Consider the following 25,489-nt stretch of genomic DNA (forward strand, 5'->3'; position numbering starts at 1 on the left):
GTCCATCGACAGATGATTAGATTAGGAAGATGTGGTATATATACACAATGGAATACTATTCAGCCATAAAAAAGAACAAAATCATGCCATTTACAGCACCATGGATGGAACTAGAGACTCTCATACTGAGTGAAGTAAGTCAGAAAGAGAAGGACAAATACCATATGATATCACTCATATCTGGAATCTAATATATGGCACAAATGAACCTCTCCACAAATATGCTTCATTTCAAGCTTCCTTTCCTTTGCATAACCCACCATCCCCCTGAGGTGTCTATAGCCCTTTCTCACCTGGATGCTGCCTCCTTGTCCTTTAGAATGCAGCTCAAGCTTTTGATTTAATGTAGCTGTGCTTCCAGGGTGTCCCAGGTTGACCTCAGTCATGGGATCTACCTCACTGAACTGCAGTTACCAGATTCCTGATCAAGTATCCCCCCCTCCCCTTTCTCCCACTGCAAGGGCCTCAAGGGGAGGGGGAAAACTCTGTCTTATTCATCAGTATATTGTTCTCCCCCCCTTCTCTAGCCCAGGATTTGGTACAAGGAAAGTAATATATATATATATATATTTTCCTGCTTTTTAGGCTACACTCATGGCATATGGAAATTCCCAGGCTAGAGGTTGAATCTGAGCTATAGCCACTGGCCTACACCACAGCCACAGACATGCCAGATCTGATCTATACCACAGCTCATGGCAATGCCGGATCTTTAATCCACTGAGCAAGGCCAGGGATCGAACCTGTGTCCTTGTGGATCCTAGTCAGATTCATTTCTGCTGCACCACGACAGGAACTCCAATAAATATTTGTTTAATAAATGAATGAATGAGCCCAGCTCCCAGAGCCTTCAAATAGGCGTCAACTGATCAAAATTTGATTTGTTCACCATGTTCCCACCAGAAGAGGATCAGAGAAATAAGGAAAATGAAACCCAGAGAGGCTCTTCTCTGCTGGATCCCTTGCCAGACTGGAGCCAGATGAAAGAACAAACTAACTGCTGATCCTCAGTGGTGTGGCAGTGAGCTAGACTTGTTTTTTTTTTTTTTTTTTTTGGCTGCATCTGCAGCATGTGAAAGTGCCCAGGCCGGGGATCAAACCCATGCCACAGCATCAAACCCATGCCACAGCAGCGATCTGAGCTGCTGCAGTGACAATACCAGATCCTTAACCCCCTGAACCACAAGGCAACCTGTGATCTTTTTTTTATGTTTACTTCTTGACACTTAGTTATTTCCTGCTCCAGATAAGGTCCAGTGGTAGGTGAAGTGTAACAGAATATGCTGCCACGAAATAAGCCTCTTTGTCATAAGGATTATTTTGAGCTGATTATTGAGAAATTGCAGACCCAGGAGAAGCCGCCCTGAAAACAAAGTAGAGGTTACCCTGTCGAAGGAGAATTTATATGAGGAAGGGAATCTCGCCATTACTAGAGATCTCTTTCTCATCTAAGGACTGATCTGCTTGGCAAGGCAGATTTTGTGTATGATGCATTTCCTCATTTCACCTTCTGGTGAATTGCCTTTCTCCTTTTGAAGCCCCAGACCTCTATCCATTTCCTTAGCTCAGGAGAGTAAGTAAGTCTCAATTACCTGGTTGCCTTTAGAGTCTGTATCTTTGTGGCGCTCCCGTTATGTACATATACGTATAAGTATATACGTAATTAAAACTGCTTTTTTTCCCTTCTGCTAATCTGTCTTTTATTATGGAAGGGGGGGGTGGTCTCCTTGAGGGAAAATTGTTTCTCCCCCCTTACAGAGGGAAGCTAGCTTTGGAAATTCTTGGGAAACAAAGGACAGAAGGCAGAAAGAGGAAAACCATGTCCAGCATCAACATGGAATGGGGAGTTATCGGGGAGGGGAGTGGAGGTCAGGGTGGAGACAGGACCAGGGGAACCCTCAGCCAGTTTTCACATTTACAAAAGCCTCTGATTAGAGTCTACCATGATTTCCAGAGTCACAGAGCTACAACAGAACTGAATGAAGAACTCATCTTACAACTTTTAACATGTCCTACTACCATGGTGAAGTATAAATGAATATTTTTAGGACTCTTATAAACTACCTTCAGAGTACACAACTTTATTGCATGAAAGTTTTGTATTAAAACATTATCCCAATGTTGTTAATGCTGTTTTAGCATTTCCCCCACTTATTAATATGCCATGAGCTATTATAAAAAATGGAAAAATGGCTTCTGAGTGGCCCTGTCTGTGTTGAAGGATCTGCATGAAACCTCTGCATCTTGGGTGGTAGTTTGTTGATTTTGAGGGATAAGTCAAGCTGAATGGTACAATAGTGGAGCAGATTTCTCTGGCTCATGAGTACTGACTGTATACATGTCTTTTTAACTCTGTGTCTAGGGACCTCACACTAGTAACTTGATATAGGCCATGGGAGAAGTATTTACACCATGAAAATAGGCAAACACTACAAATCATGGCTTCCTTCCCCTCCCCCCAAGAGCCAGTTGCTAATCACTAGGGCATCACTGTTGGTAGGAGCAGAGAAGGTGACCTTAAGCTGGAGGCTAGTGGTATTTTTCTGACCTAATGATGGTGAACATGAGGGAGGGAGGGAGGACTGAAGACACTCACTGGGTGTCAGGATATAGGGAGCATCCAGATCCACGGGCAGGGGCTGTGTGTCAGTGCTTCCTAAATTGGCTGTGCTTCAGAATGTGCATCTAAAAGTGATCCTAGTCCCAGCAAAAGCCACTGATGCAGGCTGGAGAAGTCAACCGGAGTGATCCTAGGGCCCACATCTTCAGTGAGGGCTGGTGGTGACCAGAAGGCTGGTAGGTGGCAGAGACCAGATAGACAGAGGCTAGAATGGCTGGGTGTGGGGAGTCCCAAGGAACATGTTTTTTTTCCATGACATGGGATGTGAGAAGAAGCAGAGCCTGACCCCACCTCTTGCCTTGAGTTATGTGGGATGTGGGGGAACAAATGCTTTCACAGAGACCAAGTTATTCATAAGGCGGAGATGGAGGGAGAGCTGTGTGATGGGGTTAAGGATGCAGAGGAAGCTTAGAGGCATATTAGGACCATCCAGACATTTCTCACTGCTCCCAAAGTTCAGTGAGTCCACCTAGAGTGGGGATCTGGCTTTCCCCACCAGGGTCGTCTTGATCTATATTATGTTTATCAGCTGCATCATCTATCACACTGTATTATTATTTTAAAAAGCTGTGTTTATGTTCTATGTCCAAATTCTAGGTGTAGTGAAAACAGCCCAAGTCTGGAATTATGACAGGCCTTGGTTTGAATTATGACTGGTTCCTTTTCTAGCTATGAGGGCTTTGACAAATTTCACCTGTCTGATCCTCAGTTTTTCATATATGAAACAGATATAGTAACTTGACCTGCTTTTTGGGTTAGAGTGAAAAATAAGTCAGATATTGTCTTGAAATTCCTGCTATATTGTCTGAGATATGGTAGGATCTCATCATTCTTGGCCTTCCCTCCTTGACTGAATCACTTTTGTTTCTTCATGGTCTAAACATCATTCGTGGTTTCATGAAGGTGTCCAAAATATATGGGTTGAAGGAATGAATTATTTGAAGGAATGACTTGGGTAAGTGATTGAATGAATAAATGCTAATTTTCAGAAAGATATGTTGCTTGAGAACAACAAAGGCACTCTGCATGGCTGCAAGGACTTCTTTTGCAGTTTCTGGAAGCATTTAGCCCAAGCCAGGTCCTCTGTCCTACTTCAAGGTCAAGTCCATTCCTTTGTCCTGACCTTGGCATAATGAGCCATGAAAAGTCTGTAGCTTTTTTTTTTTTTTTTCTGTTTTAATCCTTCTCTCTGCTTAATGGGCTATATTTTCTCTGGAAACAGTGGGGTGAACATCACCAAGATAATGGGTAATAACATTAACACCACTGGCGTGATCCAGATATTATTCAATTAAAGTAATAACTCCTAATGCAGGATGAATTGTTTTTATCTTAAGAAGCCAATTCAGCCATAAGCTCACCATCATATTCAGATGACAGAAATTACCTTTAAGTCATAGATCTGTAATGGGATGTCAAGATGGATTTCTAATTATATTTTATGATGCTATATTACAGACGTTTTTAAGGTCAGAGTGTAGAACTTTTTGTTTTCATTTTCTACCACCAGGCAATTTGAAATCTTTCTCAAATACAGAATGAACAAAAATTAGAAATTTGGGGAGCAAAATCACTTCAAAGAAATACTTAAAACAACCTAACAATGTCACCTCAGTAAGGACAATAATAAAAAAGACTGTCATTGTTACTTAACTTTAATACTGGTCCTCTGAAGACAGAGATCAGCAAGAAAAATCAGCAAGAAAAATTCCCCTCGTGGAATTTAAGAGCTGTGTCACTTAGAATGGTGACTGGACCATGTCCAGCATATAGCCTTCTCCTTTCCTGGCCCAGGACCTTGATTTTGGTGGTGTGTGCAGAGGGGATCAACCAGAGGAATTGGTTCCTACTACCCAAATTCTCAAGATGTGGAAGAAATGTGCTCAACAGTGAAAAATAGGAAAGTCAAATGGACTTTACGCAAACCCATGAGTGCCTGGTCAGCACAACTGCCAGATGTTGGAAGGTCTTTTGGAGAAGCTATCATTTTAATAGAATATTGCCTGGGAAGCAGAGTTCTGAAGCAAGGGGTATGAATGGTTTTCTTGGATGGTCTTGGAGCTCTCTTAGTCAAATACATCCACCTCCTTTATGAGGACAGACCTGCCTTGTAGATCCAAACATCATGCCCAGCCGCTTTCCAGAGGCCATGCTGACCTCTCCCTTTCATCTACATCTTCTTTCTTTAGCCAGGCTATAATACAGTATAAATAGGTGGCAGTTGGATTGCAGACATGTGACTTTAGTGGACACATCCTAGATGAGATGATGGGAGTCTGGCCAACATTCATCACAACCAGATCTCTGGAGCACTTCTGCGCATGGCTTGCCTATGACCTTCTGCACTGATTCATCCTCCTGCAGCTCTTAGAGGGTGTCTGCCCCTCACCATTGCCCCATACTGACCATCCTTTCACTTAGGGAGAGAGACTAGAACGAGGGTAGCTTTTCCCTCCCAGTCTGGATGTAACTGTTAAAATTTTCTAGCAAGGGATAAATTCCCCACTGCTTTTCAAGAAAGTTGAATGTGGTTGTAGAAGGTAGAATGTTTGAGGAAGAACTAGGGAGGTTTCATAAATTAATGTGTGGAAGAAGAAATCTGTATTTATTTGGGTTCTTCGAAATGAGCTAAATGAATGGCAACTGGCATAGGTGGCAGTGGGTCGAGGGACAGGCTTGGGAGCAGGATGCACCCAGCCAGCATGGAAAGACCTAGAAGGCAGGAATGGTTCAGGGAAAGCCCGAAGGAGGTGCAAATTCTTCCTCTGCTGAGACGGGGCTCAGTTCCCACCCATCCCACTGAGAGCTTTGCTCATTTTCCACAGCCCAGAGCAGAATTCAGTCCTCCACTGTTGAGAATTCATGAAACAGAAAAGTTATTCTATCTAAATTGTCAACAGACAGAGCTCATTTCAACCTCGCCTGCAACTGGGAAAACAAATTACGATAGAGAAAAGAAATGGATATTTGCCATTTGCTTTGCTAGGCTGTTCCTAATGCGGTTCCAATCTGCCCCGAGACAGGCACACAGCCTTCCTTGTGGCGCTGAACAGAGCGGGTGGACGGAGGAGGCACGGCTCAGGTAACCTTTCACAGGTCCCTAGGCAATCCCGTTGCCTACTTGTCACCAGGGCCAGAAATATATTGGCTGCCAGGCGTACCTACCACCTGAATGCTCGGGGAACAAATGCCCCTCTGATTTGGGGCTGACACTTCACTCATTCACCACCCGTTTATTATTAGGTGTCTACTACGCGTACCAGGCTGGGAACACGGAGATGATTAAGACGTGGTTCCTGCCCTGGAGAAACTCGTATTTTATCAGGGGGAACAGACAGAAGACGTAATGACAAGTCAGGGAGATATGGCCCCTGGTGCTGGGCTGCAATAAGGAAGAATTCATTCTTTCTGGAGTGGCTGACTTCTCACCAGGTATTTCACAAGCTGCTTGACAGAGACAGGATGCAGACCCTCAGGAGGAGGAAGAGAAGACATGGGAGGGAGGAGGATGTCAAATAAATTGGCCTTCCTGAGTCTCCCTTCCATCTCCTTGTAAGGAACAGTTCTGAGGGCCATACATGTTGCAGATGGGACTAAAGCAGTAAGACTCTGGGGCTATCATCCAACAAAACAGAAGAGGGCATGTCTGCATTTGTGTCAGAAGAAATTATTAGCTGTAGTGCAATGGAGATGAGAAAAATCATATTTTCCACTTCTTGAACACCTGGGTCAGGGGTTTGCAAACTGTATTGGAGTCGTCAGAGGGGCTTGTTATAATTGCTAGACTCCCACCTTCTGAATTTCCTTTTTTTTTCCCTTTCCTTTTTTTTTTTTGTCTTTTGTCTTTTTAGGGCCACACCTGCAGCATATGGAACTCCCCAGGCTAGGGGTCCAATCGGAGCTACAGCTGCTGGCCTACACCAGAGCCACAGCAATGCCAGATCCGGGCCGCTTCTGTGACCTACACCACACCTCACGGCAACGCCAGATCCTTAACCCACTGAGCAAGGCCAGGGATCAAACCCGCAACCTCATGGTTCCTAGTCAGATTCGTTTCCACTGTGCCTTGATGGGAACTCCTGAACTTCTGAGGTCTGGGGGAGAATCTGCATTTCTAGCTAGTGCCTAAGGGCCAACCACTGACCTAGACAGTACCTGTCACAGAGGAAGGGGTCACTAAATGATAATTACACATAGGATTAGGCCTTGTGCTTAGCGCTTTACATAAACTAGCTAACTTAACCCTTCTACATGGCAGGAATTATTCTTATATTTCTTATAGATGAGAAAATGGAAAGTTAGAGATCTCAATATTTTGCTCAGAGACAGAGCTAACAAATGGCAAAGAGATTTAAACCCCAGTCTTTTTGAGTGGAGAACCCATGTTTTCTGTCACTCTACTCCATTCTGCCTCTTTACTAGAGAAATGTTTTTTTCTTCCTTCTTCTTTTTTTAATTTTTTTATCTTTTTTTTTTTTTTTTTGGTCTTTCTCAGGGCTGCACCTGCGGCATACGGAGGTTCCCAGGCTAGGGGTCTAATTGGAGCTGTTGCCACCAGTCTATGCCACAGCCACAGCAATGCGGGATCCGAGCCATGTCTGTGACCTATACCACAGCTCACGGCAACGCCAGATCCTTAACCCACTGAGTGAGGCAGGGATCGAACCTGCAACGTCATGGTTCCTAGTCGGATTTGTTAACCACTGAGCCACGAAGGGAACTCCCTTTTTTATTTTTTATCTTTCTTCTTCTTCTTTTTTGCTTTTTAGGGCTGCACCTGCGACATATGGAAGTTTTCAATATATGGGTTGAATTGGAGCTACAGTTCCCAGCCTCCATGACAACCATAGCAACTCCGGATCCAAGCCACCTCTTCGACCTACACCATAGCTCCCTGACCCACTGATCGAAGCCAGAGATTGAACCTACATCCTCATGGATACTATTTGAATTCATTTCCACTGAGCCACAATAGGAACTCCACTTCCTTTTTTTTTTTTTCAATACAGAAGCTAAAGAGTCTAGTGAATTCTAGACTTATAATACCCTTATTCCACTTCAAATCCGTCCCCAAATATATTCTTAAAATTGTGCCTCAAGAGCCAGTGGAAAGACCATTTATTTCTTGAAAACAGTTGTAAAAATATATGAGCATGAGCTGGCAGTGCCCTGAGCCCATGGAGCCTCCTAAGCCACTGGCTATCAATCCTTCCTAAAAGCTAATGGAGCACATTTTGTTAAATAAGAGTATATTCAGGAGTTCCTGTTGTGGCTCAGTGAACCTGACCAGTATCCATGAAGATGCAGGTTTGATCCCTGGCTTTGCTCAGTGGGTTACAGATCTGGCGTTGCCGTGAGCTGTGGTGTAGGTTGCAGACTCGCCTGGGATCCCATGTTGCTGTGGCTGTGGTGTAGGCTCTGATTTGACCCCTAGCCCAGGAACTTCCATATGATGTGGGTGCAGCCCTAAAAAAAAAAAAAAAAAGAAAAGAGTATATTCAGAAGCCCAGTGTATAAGCAGCAGACAGGAACAGGGTGCTTTCAGGCTTATGAAATTGATGTCAGTGCTGGCAGAAACAACTGAGCCTCCAGCACTGTGGGCAGAAAGTGAGAGCTCTCCCCACAGAAACATTAGCTCTCATACAAACAAGAGTCAACCCACCTGCTTCAGAGTGGGATGAAAAAGTGGGTCTGCGTGTTTCTCTGAACCAGGAAAAAGGCATAAGAAGTCCTGGTGAACACCCTTGACACATGCCCCTGTCTCCTAAGATGGGCTTCACCAGTGCTCCGAGGGGTAGGATTGGTGGGTTAGATGGGGCTGTTATTAGCCCTGCCTCATAGGTTTTAACACTAGGGAGATCTGCTTTCATATTTATGGTTGATAAACTATTTAGTGAATTATTTTAGCTCATTCCTTGTCAACTAATTCTTTTGTGGCCTTTGAAATGTTGAGCAAGATACTGCATTAGATATTTCTCAGGAGCAGTTCTGAACCAAATGAACGCAAGGCTATTCAATGAGAGATTCAAGTAAGCAACCATTCCTAATTGGGGAGGAGGGACCTGCACATTATGTGCTTCTGCTTAGAGGAGTGGCCCAAGACTTACAGGTGTGCTCAGAATTCCCTATGACTCATTGCTCAGCCCTGGATGAGAAGACCCTCTGCATGTACAGGGCTGACTTACAGACCACTCCCAGGTATTCACTTGATTATTTAGAGTTGAATCTCATCCACTCCCACATATGTCTTTTGGGGCTGTCAAGAGAGACCAAGCACTGGAGTTCCCTCATGGCTTAGTGGGTTAAGGATCTGGAGTTGTTACTGGTGTGGCATGGGTTTGATCCCTCCCTGGCCAGGGAATTTACACATGCTGTAGATGTGGCAAAAAAAAAAAAAAAAAAAAAAAAAAGAGAGAGAGAGAGAGAGAGAGAGAGAGAGAGAGAGAGAGAGAGAGATCAAGAACTAATTGTCTCCCAATACCTGTTCTCTCTGTCTTCCATTTGGTAGTAACTTGTAGTCAGGTGTGGCCAGGTGGCTAATGCTTAGCCAATGTGATGCAGACTTTTGGATGGCCTTTTTAAGGAAGCTGCTTGCCCTCTGTTTTCATTCTCTTCTTCCTTTCTTGATGCTTGGGAAGGAGAAGCAACTAGAACACCAGGTGTGGGAGCCACATGCAGAGCCTGGCTGAAAGAGATCACCAGCCAGGTGTTGCTGACCTCTGGCCTGTCATGTGTGAGGGAAGGAAACTTCTATATGATTTAAATCTCCATACCTTCGGTCTCTTTCTTACATTAGCTTAGTTCTTAACCTATATGTGGATCCAAGATGACCATCAATTCTACACTCATCCATGAAATAAGATGGGGACTTGTGCTGCCTTGGCCAGTTTCTGGGCCCAGGCCATAAGAAATCAAGTTTCCACTTTCTTTGGGGACACTCTTTTTGGGAACCCTGAACCATCATGTAAGAAGTCTGACTCCATAAGACCATCAGGCTGGAGGCCACACGAAGGCACTGTAGTTGACAGTCCCAGCACACCTCTCCAAAGTCCCACGTGTATGAATGATACTATCTTGGACCCTTTAGATTAGCCCATCTGTTTGCTGAAGACCATGAATAACCTTATTGGCAGCACTCTGAGCAGAAGAAGTCACCTGGGTTGTCACACGAGGAGGACAATGTGGCAGTGGCCATGAAGAGAGCTACTGGCAATCCATTAAAAATGAAACTATTTACAATAGCCAAGGTAAGGAAGCAACCTAAGCATTCATCAACAGATGAATACACATACACATACACACACACACAATATATATGGTGATATATACACACAATATATAGTGGATATATAAAGGTATGACCCTTAACTATATGTATAAGATGTGGTGTGTGTGTATATATACACTATATATTATATAGTATATATGATATGTAATAATATGTATACATTCCAGTATATATATACTGGAATACTACTTAGCCATAAAAAGAAATTAAATTTTGCCATTTGCAACAACATGGGTGCACCTGGAGGGTGTTTTTTTTTTGGCCATGCTCATAGCATGTGGAAGTTCCTGGGCCAAGGATCAAACTTGAGCCACAGCAGTGACAAGGTCAAATCCTTAACCATTAGGCCACTAGGGAACTCCCTTGGAGGGTATTATGGTAAGTAAAACAAGTCAGACAGAGAAAGACAAATATGTTATCATTTACATGTAGAATCTGAAAAAAATAAAACATGGAGTTCCCGTTGTGGCTCAGTGGTTAATGAACCTGACTAGTAACCATGAGGTTTGATCTCTGGCCTTGCTCAGTGGGTTAAGGATCCAGCATTGCCATGAGCTGTGGTGTAGGTCACAGACACGGCTCAGATCCTGTGTTGCTGTGGCTGTGGCATAGGCCAGCAGCTACAGCTCTGATTGGACCCCTAGCCTGGGAATCTCTATATGCCACAGATATAGGGAATAAACTAGTGGTTATCAGTGAAGAAAGAGAGGGGAAAGGGGCAAGGTAGGGGTAGGGAACTACAGGATACAAACTACTATGTATAAAATAAATGTTATAAGGTATATAGTACAGTATAGGGAATATAGTCAAAATTTTCTAATACTATAAATGGAGTATAACCTTTAAAATTGTGAATCACTGTGCTGTATACCTGAAACTTACATAATATTGTACATCAACTATACTTCAATAAAAAAGAAAAAAAACTGGCAGAGTAGAAAGATGTAAGCATCTTGGTCTCTGATGACAACAATGAGCCCTTGTCCTCCCACACATTTCCAAACTTCTCATTCAGTGAGATCCCAAAAGTCCACCTCATTTAAGCCCCTCTCAGTTAAATTTTGTGTTACTTATGGCTGAAAGCATTCTAACAAACATTTGCCCCCACATTCTGACCCTGAAGAGGAGTTTGTTATGGGGCAAGCGGATTTGGTTGGGCTTGAAACTATACTCTGACTTCTTTTAATAAATTCACCAGTTGGGATGAAGCAAGGTGGTTCAACCACCATGATGCAAGGCTTCAACCACCATGACTTATTTATCTTGAGGTAGCCTTCTCAGGTTCTCCAGGAACTTAATGTACAATCTCCAGTTACTCCAGTCTGGTGGTTGGCAGAGAAGATGGAATTCCATGGCACACCACATTCCATCTCACCTGCCTCCCCTTCCTCACCCTTTACCTTACCTGGGGCCAGAAAGTGGAAGAGAAGCTGGATTACTTCCATGACTCCTGGACAGAAAATGAAGGGAGTTCTTCCAATAGCTTCCTCAGTACCAGGTTTGTCTGGCTAGGGATTGGGGCTCTGTGGGTAGAGGACTGAAGCTCAAGACAACATGGAGGAAAAGGCTAAAACTCAAAGAAGAGAGCAGAACCAAAATGTAGAAAAGATTAGCTTTAAGAAGTCAAACTTTGGAATTCATCACATTGAGGAGGGCCTGAGGCCAACTGGGGGTGAGGATTTGGGGCTGGAAAAATGCAATGAGGGATAGGTAAGCCGTCATAGGTGAACTGGAAAATGTTTGTGTGCTAGTGTGCACACATGGGGACAGTGGAATGGCTTAGGATAGCTGCTTATTTTTGCTGACATCTGGGGAATAGTGCTTGGTGGATTGGCTGGTTCACCTTAAAGAAGTCCAGAACACATGCTCCTAGGAAGCCTATTTATGTTCCAAGATGCAACCTAAATGCAACTTGCTCATGAAGTCCTTGCAGATCCATTGAATGGATCTGCTCCTCTGGGGTGTGACTTATGATCTGATGATAGCATTTATTTCAGTTTCCTTTGCATTACAGAGAGTCAATCATTTGACAATTTCTTCAACTGGATGCCTTAATTCTTCTCTCCTCAAAGGCCTTGGGAGTGTTCATCAGTGTATATTCCTCTAGAGGTGGCCATTTTGGGAAAATCTGGCCCCACTCATCAACACTGAGAAACCCCAGGCCAAACAATAATCCAAGTGGGATCACAGCCCTACCAATCAGTAAACAGGCTGCCTAAAGACCCCCCAGGCACACAGCAGCCTCTAATCTCACCCAGAGACAAAGACCCACCCACCAGAGGGATAAGAATCAGATCCACCTACCAGTGGGCAGGCACCAGTCCATCCCATCAGGAAGCTTACAGCAAGCTCCCTGTTCCAACTTCAGCCACAAGGGGGGCAGACACCAGAAGTAAGAGAGGTTACAACTCTATTGTTTGCAAAAAGGATACCACACCAAAAACCTATAAAAATGAAAAGGCAGAGAACTACAACTCAGATAAAGGAGAAAGAAAAAAACCCAGAAAAGTAGCTAAGTGATCTGAAGATTATCAGCCTCCAGGAAAAAGACTTTAGACTGTTGATGCTGAAGATGATGCAGGACACCGGAAATAGACTGGAGGAAAAGATTGATAATTTATAGGAAACAATGAGCAAATAAATACAAGATTTGAAACTTAAGCAAACAGAGATGGAAAACACAATAACTGAAAGAAAAAATTCATTAGAAGCAACCAAGAGCAGAATACAGGAGGCAGAAAAACAAATAAACAAGGTGGAAGACAGACTAGTGGAAATCACTGATGTGGAACAGAAAAGAGAAAAAAGATTGAAAACAAAAGAAGAGAGTCTCAGAGAACTCTGGGACAATGTTAAATGCACCAACATCCATATTATAGGGGTGCCAGAAGGAGAAGAGAGGGAGAAAGGGACAGAAAAAATATTCAAAGAGATAATAGCTGAAAACTTCCCTAATATGGGAAAGGAACCACTTACTCAAATCCAGGAAGTACAATGAGTACCATATGAAATAAATCCAAGGAGGAACACCCTTAGACACATATTAATCAAACTAACCAAAATTAAAGACAAAGAGAAAATACTGAAAGCAGCTAGGAAAAAGAAACAAACAACATACAAGGGAACTCCGGTAAGGTTATCGGCAGATTTTTGAGCAGAAACTCTGCAAGCCAGAAGGGAGTGGAATGATATACTTAACATGATAACAGGAAAAAAGCTCCAACCAAGATTACTTTACCCAGCAAGGCTTTCATTCAGATATGAAGGAGAAATAAAAAGCTTTACAGACAAGCAAAAGCTAAGGGAATTCAGCACCACTAAACCAGCTTTACAACAAATACTAAAGGAACTTCTCTAGACAGAAAAGAAAAGGCCACAACTAGAAACAAAAATACTACAAATGACAAGGATCACCAGTAAAGGCATATACACAGTAAATGCAGGAAATCACCCATGCATAAATATGCTACCAAAATCAGAAATTGTGAGAAGAGGGTACAAATAGAGGACACTGGAGATGCACTTGCAATTAAGAGACCAACAACTTAAAACAATCTTGTGTATATACATAGACTCCTATGTCAAAACTTTAGGGTAACTGCAAGCCAAAAATCTACAACTGATACACAAACAAATAAGAAAAATCAACTCAAATACAACACTAAAGATAGTCATCAAACCACAGGAGAGAACAAGAGAAGGGAAGAAAAAAGAGCAACAAAAACAAATCCAAAACAGTTAATAAAATGGCAATAAGAACACAGATATCAATAATTACCTTAAATGTAAATGGACTAAATGCCCCAACCAAAAGACATAGACTGGCTGAATGGATACAAAAAAACAAAACACAGATATATGCTGTCTTCAAGAGACCTACTTCACTTCTAGGGACACATACAAATTGAAAGTGAGAGGATGGAAGAAAATATTCCATGCAAACGGGAATCAAAAGAAAGCTGGAGTAGCAATACTCACATCAGACAAAATAGATCTTAAAATAAAGAATATTATAAGAGACAAAGAAGGACATTACATAATGATCAAAGGATCAATCCAAGAAGATAAAACAATTGCAAATATAAATGCACCCAACATAGGGTCACCACAATATATAAGGCAACTGCTAAAAACCTTAAAAGGAGAAATTGACAATGAGACAATAAGAGCAGGGGACTTTAACACCCCACATACAGCAATGGACAGATCATCCAGACAGACAATCACATGGAAACACAGACCCTAAATAAAGCATTAGATCAGATGGACTTGGCAGATATTTATAGGACATTCTATCCAAAGGCAGCAGAATATACATTCTTCTCAAGTGTACATGGAGCATTCTCTAAGATTTATCACATCCTGGGCCACAAATCAAGCCTTGGTAAATTTAAGAAAATTGAAATCATATCAAGCATCTTTTCTGACCACAACAATAGTTGACTCGAAATCAACAACCAGAAAAATACTGCAAAAAACACAAATACGTGGAGACTAAACAACATGCTACTAAACAACCAAGGGATCACTGAAGAAATCAAAGAGGAAATTAAAAAAATACCTAGAAGCAAATGACAACAAAGATACAACACTCCAAAACCTATGGGATGTAGCAAAAGAAGTTCTAAGAGGAAAGTTTAGAGCAATACAAGCCCACATCAACAAACAAGAAAAAGCTCAAATAAACAAGCTAACTTTACATCTAAAGCAGCTTGAGAGAGAAGAACAGACAAGACCTAATGTTGGCCAAAGGAAATAAATCATAAAGATCAGAGCAGAAATCAATGAAATAGAAACAAAGAAAACCATAGAAAAGATCAATGAAACAAAAAGCTGGTTCTTTGAAAAGATCAACAAAATTGATAAACCCCTAACCAGACATATCAAGCAAAAAAGAGACAGGACTCAAATCAATAAAATTAGAAATGAAAAAGGAGAAGTAACAGTGGACATCACAGAAATACAGAGGATCATAAGAGACTACTATATACAACTATATGCCAGTAAAACGGAAAACCTAGAAGAAATGGACAAATTCTTAGAAAAGTACAATCTTCCAAGACTAAACCATCATGAAATAGAAAAGACGAATGGACCCATCACAAGTGCTGAAATTGAAACTGTGATTAAAAAACTTCCAACAAATAAAAATCCAGGACCAGATGGCTTCACAGGAGAATTTTATCAAACATTTAGAGAAGGGTTAATACCTATTCTTCTGCAACTATTCAAAAAAATTGAAGAGGAAGGGATACTCCCAAACTCATTCTATGAGGCCACCATCACCCTGATACCAAAACCAGGTAAAGATGCCACAGGCTAATATCACCGATAAACATAGATGCAAAAATCCTCAACAAAAATACTAGCAAACCAAATCCAGCAATATATTAAAAGGACTGTATATCATGATCAAGTGGGATTTATCCCAGGGATGCAAGGATTCTTCAATATTTGCAAATCAATTGGTGTGATACACCACATTAACAAACTGAAGAATAAAAACCATAAGATCCTCTCAATAGATGCAGAAAAAGCCTTTGACAAAATCCAACACCCATGTCTGATAAAAACCCTTCAGAAAGTGGGCATAGAAGGAAACTACATCAACATAATAAAGGCCATATATGACAAACCCACAGCTAACATCATTCTCAATGGGGAAAAGCTGATAGAATTTCCACTGAGATCAGGAATAAGACAAGGATGTCTACTCTCACCACTATTCTTCAACATAGTTTTGGAAGTCATGGCAATCAGAGAAGAAAAAGAAATAAAAGGAATCCATATTGGAAAGGGAGAAGTAAAACTACCACTATTTGCAGATGACATGATACTATACCTAGAGAATCCTAAAGACTCTATCAGAAAACTGTTAGAGCTCATCCATGAATTTGGCAAAGTCACAGGATACAAAACTGATACACAGAAATCAACAGCATTTCTATATACTAACAATGAAAGATCGGAAAGAGAAATTAATGAAACAATCCCATTTACCATCACATCAAAAAGAATAAGATACCTAGGAGTAAACCTACCTAAAGAGACAAAAGACCTGTACTATGAAAACTATAAGACGGTGATGAAAGAAATCAAAAGATGACACAAACAGATGGAAAGACATCCCAAGATCTTGGACTGGAAGAGTCAACATTATCAAAATGACTATACTACCCAAGGCAATCTACAAATTTAATGAAATCCCTATCAAATTACCAAGGATATTTTTCACAGAACTTGAACAAAATATCTTAAAGTTTGTTTGGAAGCACAGAAGACCCAGAATAGCCAAAGCCATCCTGAGAAAGAAAAATGGAGCTGGAGGAATCAGGCTCCCTATCTTCAGACTATACTACAAAGCAACAATCATCAAAACTGTATGGTACTGGCACAAAGACAGACATGTAGATCAGTGGAACAGGATAGAAAGCCCAGAATTGAATCCACCCACCTACAGTCAACTAATGTATAACAAAGGAGGCAAGAATATACAATGGAAAAAAGACAGCCCCTTCAATAAGTGGTGCTGGGAAAACTGGACAGCCACATGTAAAAGAATGAAATTAGAACACTTCCTAACACCAAACACAAAAATAAACTCCAAATGGATTAAAGACCTAGATATAATACCAGACACTATAAAACTCTTAGAGGAAAACATAGGCCAAACACTCTCTGACATAAACCACAGTAATATTCTCTCAGATCTACCTCCTGGAGTAATGATAATAAAAACAAAAACAAACAAATGTGACTTAATTAACTTAAAAGTTTCTGCACAGCAAAGGAAACTCTAAACAAAATGAAAAGACAACCCACAGAATGGGAGAAAATATTTGCAAATGAAGTGACTGACAAGGGATTCATCTCCAAAACTTATAAACACCTTCTGCCACTCAATACCAAAAAAATCCTGACCCCATCAAAAATTGGGCAGAAGATCTAAACAGACAATTCTTCAAAGAAGACATACAGATGGCCAGAAAACACATGAAAAGATGTTCAACATCTCTCATTATTAGAGAGATGCAAATCAGAACCATTCTGAGATACCACCTTATATGGGCCAGAATGGCCATCATGGGAAAGTCTACACACAATAAATGCTGGGGAGGGTGTGGAGAAAAGGGAACCAACCCTATCGCACTGTTGGTGGGATTGTAAATTGGTGCAACCACTGTGGAAAACAGGATGGAGATTCCTCAGAAGACTAAAAATAGAACTACCATTTGATCCAGCAATCCCACTCCTGGGCATCTATCCAGAGAAAACCATGACTGGAAAAGACACATGTACTCCAATGTTCATTGCAGCACTATTTTCAATAGCCAAGACATGGAAACAACCTAAATGTCCATCAACATAGGAGTGGATCCAGAAGATGTGGTACATATACACAATGGAATATTACTCAGCCATTAAAAGGAATGAAATACTGGCATTTTTAGCAACATGGATGGACCTTGAAATTATAAAGCTAAGTGAAGTCAGTCAGACAATGAGACACCAACATCATATGCTATCACTTACATGAGTAATCTAAAAAAAGAACACAATGAACTTCTTTGCAGAACAGATACTGACTCACAGACTTTGAAAAACTTATGGTTTCCAAATGAGACAGGTTTGGGGGTTGGGAGATGTTCTGGGGGTTTGGGATGGAAATTCTATAAAATCAGGTTGTCATGATCATTGTACAACTATAAATGTCATAAAATTCATTGAGCAATTAAAAAAATTCTTCTCTCCTAGTATATAACCATAGAAAGTGCTCAATAAACTTACTTTGATTAATTGCTGTTGTCAACCTTTTGGCTTATTTTTCTGTTGACATACATAAACAGATTAGGAATGTTTTTTAAATAGTGCATTTTTTCTAAATGACAGAATAAACACAGAAATCCATCACCGAAGGGCCAAAATAAATCTCAAGCAGAAGAGTTAAACATATTTGAGAAAAGAAAGGGGATAGGGAAATAAGAGAAGGATTCGGAGGCTGAACATTTCTCTGTCTTAGATCAGCTCCAGGCAAATGAATGCCCTCTGAAAACTTCCTTGGCCTTTTCTACTCAAAGTGGTTTCTGACCATTTCTTTACAGTGTCTCTCTTATTGGGACACAGAGTTTCATTTATTAATCAAACATAATTGGGCCCCATTTCAGAAGGATGAACAAAGCCTGTTTTGTGGTCCCATTCAAAAGCTGGGTTTAGTCTGGGTCACAGTGTTTGTCAGCGTCTGTTTCCAGGCCCTGAAGGGTTGGATGCTGCAGCAGGACAATCGGGGATCCACTGGTCAACTTCCCACTCCCAGGAGCCCTTGAAAGGGTCTCTCCCAGGTCCGGAGCCTGTGCTCACTGACTATGAATATAAGGCCTGCACCTCCACATCCACTCGGCATGAAAGGTCTAGCCAGCCTCATATCAACTGTCATTTCTCACAGCATTGGCCCTTATGATGATCTGTTCTCTCTCTCTCTCTCTCTTTTTTTTCTTTTTTGCTTTTTAGAGCTGCACCTGCATCCCATGGAAGTTCCCAGGCTAGGGGTCGAATTGGAGCTGTAGCTGCCGGCCTACACCACAGCCACAGCAACTTGGGATCTCAGCCACATCTGTGATTTGCACCACAGCTCACGGCAACACCAGATCCTCAGTTCAACATTGAGCAAGGTCAGGGGTTGAAGCTGTGTCCTCATAGATACTAGTCGTGTTCGTTTCCACTGAGCCATGACAGAGACTCTGATGATCTGTTCTCAAACCCAGCTCAGACGCTCCATTACCAGAACTGGTGCTCCTTTTTCCAAAACCTTCAGTGCTTCTGAAAATACTAAAGTAGCTATGAAAAACAGCCCATGCAAATATAATTAAGAACAAAAGAGACAGAGGACAAATACACAATATAAGAAAAGAGAACACTGTAATATCGTCTATTCATTGAGGACAGACACTGTGCTAAGAACTCAACCTACATTATCAGTAATCCTCACAGCAACCCTGGGATGTAAGTAGCATGATTCCTGTTTACAAGGAAAATGATGTGTCAGAAGTCAGGTTACTGGGTCTCAGTCACAGAACTCAATTAGAGGTGGGAACCAATGAGAGTTCAAATCTGATTTCATATATGAAATACGGCATTACTTACATGGGACTACCCTAACAAATTACATGTTAATTGACTAAAAACCTCAGTAAAAAGTGATACTTTTATAATAAAAGTATAAAATACCCCAAATGGAACACGAAGGTAGGAAAACCTGTGAAGTCAGTAACAGAGAAAGAAATTTCAAAAAATTTTTCGGAATAACCCCCCAAAGCAAGGCACACACACTTAATGGATTCCTTCAAACTCCCAAGGAACAGGTAATTTACAAGCTATGCTAACTGTATCAAAATACAGAAAAGGCTGGACTCCATCTAATGTATTCTTTGTGACTAATTTGATCTTAAATGAAAGTTACTGCAGGAAGGCAGAAAAAAATCAATAAATGAGAATCTATTAATATTAGATAATGCAATCCATTTCAATATATATCAAAAGAGGAATTTATAGAAATTTTGAGTAATATAATTACAAGCTTAACTTGATAAACATACCTATTGTAAATCATGAGTCAATAACAGAATAATACTAAAAGATTTTCTTTCAAAGATAGGCCCAAATGGAGAATGGAGTTACTCCACACAAGTGGAGTTCCTGCTGTGGCACAGCAGGACAAGGATCCAACTGCGGTGGCTCAGGTCACTGTAGAAGCACAGATTCAATCCCTGGCCCAGTACAGTGGGTTAAGGATCTGGCAGCTGTGGTAGAGGTTGCAGCTGTGGCACAGATTTGATCCTTGGCCTGGGAATTTCCATATGCCGTGGGTGTGGGAGCAAAAAAAAGAATGCCACTAGCATCGTAACTAATACTGCTTTAGACAAATTGCAAAATATATAAAGAACAATAACTGTTGCTAAAGAAGAGAAAAATATTCTAAAGACTGTGCTATAGACAGGGAACTAAATCAACAAGTTAGAAAGAGGGCAGATTTGGTATTCAAATAAAAAAATCAGTAGTAGCATTACTATATGCAATATATTACTGCACACGGTGTACACTGTAGTATTATACACAAGCAGTAAACAGCTAGAAATGATATATGTATAATAATATAGAATATAGGGAGTTTCTATGGTGTCTCAGTGAGTTACAAAACCGATAGTATCAATGAGCATTCAGATTTGATCTCTGGCCTTGCTCAGTGGGTTAAGGATCCAGCATTGCTGTGAGCTGTGGTTTAGGTTGCAGATGTGTCTTGGACCCATTGCTGTGTGGGCTGGCAACGGAAGCTCTGATTTGACTTTTAGCCCTGGGAACGTCCGCATGCTGCAGGTATGGCCCTAAAAGGCAACTAAATAAATAAATTTAAAAAATTAAAAAATTATATATATAATATAAAATGTTTAGAATGCATGCAATGACTTAAGTATAAAGATGATATATTTTATTTTATTATTTTTTTATTTTTTGCTTTCTATGGCCACACCCACAGCATATGGAGGTTCCCAGGCTAGGGGTCCAATCAGAGATACAGTTGCCAGCCTATGCCACAGCCACGGCGACACCAGATCTAAGCCATGTCTGCGACCTACACCACAGCTCATGGCAACGCTGGATCCTTAACCCACTGAGTGAGGCCAGGGATCAAACCTGCAACCTCATGGTTCCTAGTCAGATTCATTTTATGCTGCACCACCGGGAACCCCAGATGATACATTTTAAATTAAAATTACCACTTTCTTTAGAATTTGGCAAAATGATTCTAACATTGATTAGGCAAACAAAATGTCACGAACATGAGAGGATATTTTGAAAAAGAATATCTCTGATTGGGGAAGACTAGCACTATAGATTCTATATACATTACAAAGTGGCAATAATTACAACAGTATAGTACTGGTGCAAAACCAGACATACATAACAGTGGTGGAGAATTAGGAGCCCTAAAAAAAAAGACAATTTGATATATCATGAAGCAAAGTAAAAGTTATGTAATAAATGGTATCAATTTAAATATTATTTATGTCTAAACACATACCAAATATGCTCAAATGAATCAGAGTCAAATATACATTTAATTTTAATTTATTTATTTTTTGTTGTCTTTTTAGGTCCACACCTAGGCATATGGAAGTTCCTAGGTTAGGGGTCAAATCAGAGCTATAGCCTCTGGCCTACGGCACAGCCACAGCAATGTCAGATCCGAACCGCATCTGTGACCTATACCACATAGCTCACAGCAGGGATTGAACCCGCGTCCTCGTGGATACTAGCTGGGTTTGTTACTGCTGAGCCTCAACTCTCAAATATACATTTTAAAGTCTATAGAACAACCAAAAGAAAGAACATCCCAAATTGCATCAGCTCTGGGGAACTAGGAAAAATGAACTATGAAGCTTTTTCAAAGGCTTGAAGCAATAGGAGAAATAACAGAGGAAGAGACCAAAACATTCAACTGGAGAATGCTTTCCCATATTTTAATCAAAAAAATATAAGAAATGGAAGAAAAAGAATATATTGAGAAAAGATTTGCCTCAGAATTATACAATCAAAACCATAAGAAACTTGTTAAAATCAATAAGAGCATGTTTATTTATAGGAAAAAAGTCCTTGGCATGAGGATATTCAATGCAGCATTACTTCTAAGAGCATGAAATAAAAAGTTGTTTTAACCATAATGGAAGATCTGAGTAAATTAGACTCAACCAACTTTAAAAAAAAAGGTAGCCATGGGGAGTTCCAGTTGTGGCTCAGCAATAACGAACCTGACTAGTATCCACGAGGATGCAAGTGTGATCCCTGGCCTCACTCAGTCGGTTACGGATTCAGCATTGCCGTGAGCTGTGGTGTAGGTTGCAGACATGGCTTGGATCCAGAGTTGCTGTGGCTGTGGTGTAGGCTGGCAGCTGCAGCTTCAATTTGACCTGTAGCTTAGGAACTTCCATATGCAGCAAGTGCAGCCTAAAAGGCCAAAAAAAAAAAAAGGGGGGGGGCATGAAAGATATGTTTTGCATGATGGAAAAATGTTTATGATCTGGTGTTGAGTGAAGAAAGGAAATATAAAATAATGTATGCAATGATAGAAAAACAAGGATGTGTGCTCCTGATCCAGAAAGGAGTTCATAAAAATGAAAACATTTTTATGTTAGAGGGTTGGGTTGGGGGGTGAGTTTTGAGCTGCAAACTCAAATAACAGCAGGGATGAGACAGATAAGGATGAAGAGAAAAAAATACCAAGTGGTGGGGACTCTGGTGAATGGAAGAGAGGCTCAGTCAAAGGTCTTCAAATAAAAAATCTCAAACGCAAAACATTTCAACGCTTAGATTTTGTGGCACCTCTTTGATTGGAGCAAAGAGTGTGGGGCCCAGGGCCACATCCCTCCCAGCCAGACTCTGTGGAGAACTTTCCCATAGGGGTGCTTAGGAACCCCCCAAGTTCCGCAAAAGAGCTTGAAAGTCACAGGTAACAGGGGATCTGCCAAAGGATTTTAAGTGGAGGAGTGACTCAACCAGATTAGCAGGGTCAAACCAGGCATATTGAAGAGACTCTTACTATCCATGGGCTTTCAGCATGGGACCTGTGTACAATATTTCTATTAATGTTGTTATAATAATTAATTTTACAGAAATGAAATTCAGATCCAAAGAGAAGTAGCTAAAGGAAGTTGTGGTCTTTGTTAACATAGAAGCACTTGAGTTGGTTACAGATTGTGGCTCTGTGTCTTTGAATTCCTTCTGAATTAAGCTGTTTGGGAAAATGCCAAGGTGCTATCTAGTGGTGAATTAAAGAGCTATGCATTCATCCATCAAATATTTATTGAGAGCCCACTGCATGTCAGGACCTGGAGGAAGACGGAGTAAGAAAGAAGTGAGACCTGGGCTCTATCTTCCATGAGCGCGCAGACTGGTCCAAGATTCAGACACACATCATAATTCCACATGCATCAACACATACACTAATGCCTGTGGGAAGAGGGCTGACGGCTGCCAATGCAGGAAGAGCAGCCATCACAAGGCAAGATTTGAACTGAATCTTAAAACAAGAGTACAGATCTACCTGGCAGAGAAGAGGGAAGGGGGAACACGCCAGGCAGAGGGAACAGAAGGGAGTCTTGACAAAGGAAGAGAAAGGATAATCGTAAGGCATGACTAAAGGTGTCTGGGGGACATCCAAGAAGTAGGATAAAGAACGTGGAAGACTTGTCTAGATTTTTATCCTCCGGGCCAGTGTTTTTCAAACTTGGTTGCTAAGGCACGAAACTCTTTGTTAACAGTCCTACTTGGAAGCCCAACTTGTAGAACAGATGAAAGAAGAACTCTGATGGCGCAGAGGGGTTGGGCCAGAGAACGGCACTCCATCCTTCAGACCCCCACGCCTGACACCCCACAGAGCAATTGGAAAATCACAGCTGTAGGCAACAGGGAGCCACACAAGAACTTAGACAGGGAATGACTCAATTAGATTTGCAAGGGCCGAACTATGTGACATTTCAAAGATTGCTATCATACTGAAGATAAGTCTTCGGCAGCACCAATCCTGGATTTCCAATTTCATTTTCTCTGTACCTGAGCTGCTAAACATTATGCTCCCACTGCTGGGATGATTGTTCTAATTTTTTTTTTTTTTTTTTTTTTTTTTTGCTTTTTAGGGCCACACCTGTTCCCAGGCTAGGGGTCAAATCAGATATACAGATGCCAGCCTGCACCACAGCCAAGGCAACACAGGATCCGAGCCACATATGTGACCTACACCCCAGCTCACGGCGATGCTGGATCCTTAACTCACTGAGCAAGGCCAGGGATTGAACTTGCGTCCACATGGATCCTAGTTGGATTCATTACCGCTGAGCCACAACAGGAACTCCCTGTTCCAATTTTTGAAAAGTAGAGAGGAAGAGTCCTTTAGGTTAATGTCTCCCCAATGCCAAGGAATCAACAGTTATGTGCTGATGGAGAGTGTAAGCTATGCCCAATCTTTTCTTTTAATTTAGCTCATAAAAATCTCTGGGCTGAGGTAGTGTATTCCATATCCATTCATAGAATCTGGGCAACAAGGGACCAGAACCTCAGACCTCAACGTCATTCCCCAAGTCCCTTGAAGTGTGAATCTCTTCTTCAAGCCAACAGGCACTACTCAAATTACCTGGGTATATGTTGGCCAGGAGCAGGCAGCCACTTAGGAGTTTCCACACTTGTTTTCTTTAAATGCTCAAATTCTCCATCTGCCACCTCCATTCTGGGTGACTGTGTGTGATGGGGTGTCAGCTACAATGCTTTTTGGCATAGACATCTAGATGTATCATAATCATCTCTTAAGGACATTTACATGCACATTTTTCTTTCAGAGGATAAAATATGACGATATCTTTCAATAAAGCAGGTGCTGCTGCTTCTTGCCAAATCCTGCCTTGGGCATTAAAAGCAGCCCACCTAACGACAAGCCCCAGTAAGTGCCAGCAGCTATGCCTGTGTGTGGGGCTGATAGAGCCAAAGCAAATATCTTGCTGGAAAGGTGATTAGGTGATATTAAATGTCAAATTCTCAATGAACTGCTCTCCGAGGTTTCATAAAAGAGAAATATGGTCTTGTTTCTATTGCCGCTGTGTCAAACAAAAACATTTTTTTGTCTGCTTCTTTGCAGAGAAATATAACCCTTGGCTTTTGATTTTGGAATACATTCTGAGGAGGAATTAGAGGAGAGATTAATCTCCTCATCAGGAGGTCTCGGGCCCGACAGAGTAGATGAGGAGGGTTTCTGGACTTCGAGGGCTGCCGTGAGTTTGTTTCCTGTGGTCTGGCACTTATCTTTTTGGCGTGGTGAAGGGTAGATCGAGGTTGACTATAGACAGACACTATTAGCACAAACACAGCAGAGATTAACAGCATCACGGCATCCAGAGGAATCAGTGGAGAGCAGTGCCAACACCTCTGCTTGACTCTGCCCGGTGTAATCAGCGATATATCAGAGCCCACAGTGAGATGGCCTTGAAACTCACGTTAAAGAAAAGATTACCCTCTGAGAGTTGAATGAGTCAAATAATCGATGATATTAGCCACCTGCAGAAATCGTGGTGAAAGATGGATGTTTCCCTAAGGGTTAAGCAGGAAGAATAGGATCTGGCATGTTGAAAGTGAAAGAAACGGAAGGCTAATCAGTGAGTCTGGCTCAAAAGGAAGAGTAGATTAGCCCAGGGCTAAAGCTGGGGGCGGGCAGCAGGCAGCGGGCAGCGGGCAGCTGAACAAACTTGGCAAACAGAGTCCCAGAGACTGACATCGGTGGAGGGTGACTCAGTCTGGGCAAGCAAGCGCCCGACTCTGGGGGCGTGAGAATCCTCACCATTAGAGGATGTCGGACCCCTGCCGTCCCCACCCTCCTTCCTTATTTTCATTCGACACATATTCATCAAGCAGCGCTCTGACCCACACCGTGTCCTAGGCATGGGAAGGTTGCAGTGAGCAGGACAGAAAAGTCCTTGTGCTTACAGAAGCTGCATGACCTCAAAAAATAAACTAAGGTACAAGATGATTTCAGAGAGTAACAC

The 25,489-nt window shown here is 41.6% G+C and overlaps 1 protein-coding gene across 1 annotated transcript in view; it reads right to left on the reverse strand.

Moving 5' to 3' along the window:
* Positions 1-25,489, reverse strand: part of SPON1 (spondin 1) — a 334,437-nt gene that overhangs the window by 46,918 nt on the left and 262,030 nt on the right. The gene's annotated exons all lie outside the window — the stretch shown is intronic.

The sequence above is a fragment of the Sus scrofa genome, chromosome 2, assembly GCF_054392235.1.
Source record: "Sus scrofa isolate SSC_HxYL_T2T_F1_AM1 chromosome 2, Sscrofa_HxYL_maternal_Yorkshire_Landrace_v2.0, whole genome shotgun sequence".
Classification (NCBI taxonomy): domain Eukaryota; kingdom Metazoa; phylum Chordata; class Mammalia; order Artiodactyla; family Suidae; genus Sus; species Sus scrofa.